This window comes from Egretta garzetta, unplaced genomic scaffold (genome assembly GCF_000687185.1).
Source record: "Egretta garzetta isolate BGI_Z169 unplaced genomic scaffold, ASM68718v1 scaffold94, whole genome shotgun sequence".
NCBI lineage: Eukaryota > Metazoa > Chordata > Aves > Pelecaniformes > Ardeidae > Egretta > Egretta garzetta.
The window spans coordinates 5546685-5547086 of NW_009259683.1; the positions used below are offsets into that span (position 1 = coordinate 5546685).

The window sequence follows — 402 nt, forward strand, 5'->3', positions numbered from 1 at the left end:
CACGTACGGAGGGATCAGCTAAACCCCTATAAATCTACCGCGAGAGACCCGGTGGAGCAGCCCTCTTAGGGTGCCTGTTTTCCTTTCTCCTTGCTAGGGCTCGTCCTGCTGACCACCACCACCCCCCCTCGCCCCGTCCCCCGTCAAGCCCGGCAGCGCTGCCTTCCTGGCTGCCGTTTTGCAGCCAGAGCCACCTGGGATTATTGTTATGGTTTTTATTTTCATGTGCAAACGTTTTCGAAAAGGCAAAGCAAAGAGAGATAAAAACAAGAGCTGCTACTGGCTTCCTCTTCCCTCCCCCAAAGAGCTGAGTGACGTTTGGACTGGATTGAGAGAGGATTAAAAATAATCTGCTAGGGAGAGGCCGGATTAGCGGTGCCAGCTGGGATGGCTCCGGGAGCC

At 55.0% G+C, this 402-nt stretch overlaps 1 protein-coding gene across 1 annotated transcript in view; it reads right to left on the minus strand.

Annotated features, from left to right (window-relative positions):
- EVX1 (even-skipped homeobox 1) overlaps positions 1-402 on the minus strand; it is a 3476-nt gene that overhangs the window by 573 nt on the left and 2501 nt on the right. The gene's annotated exons all lie outside the window — the stretch shown is intronic.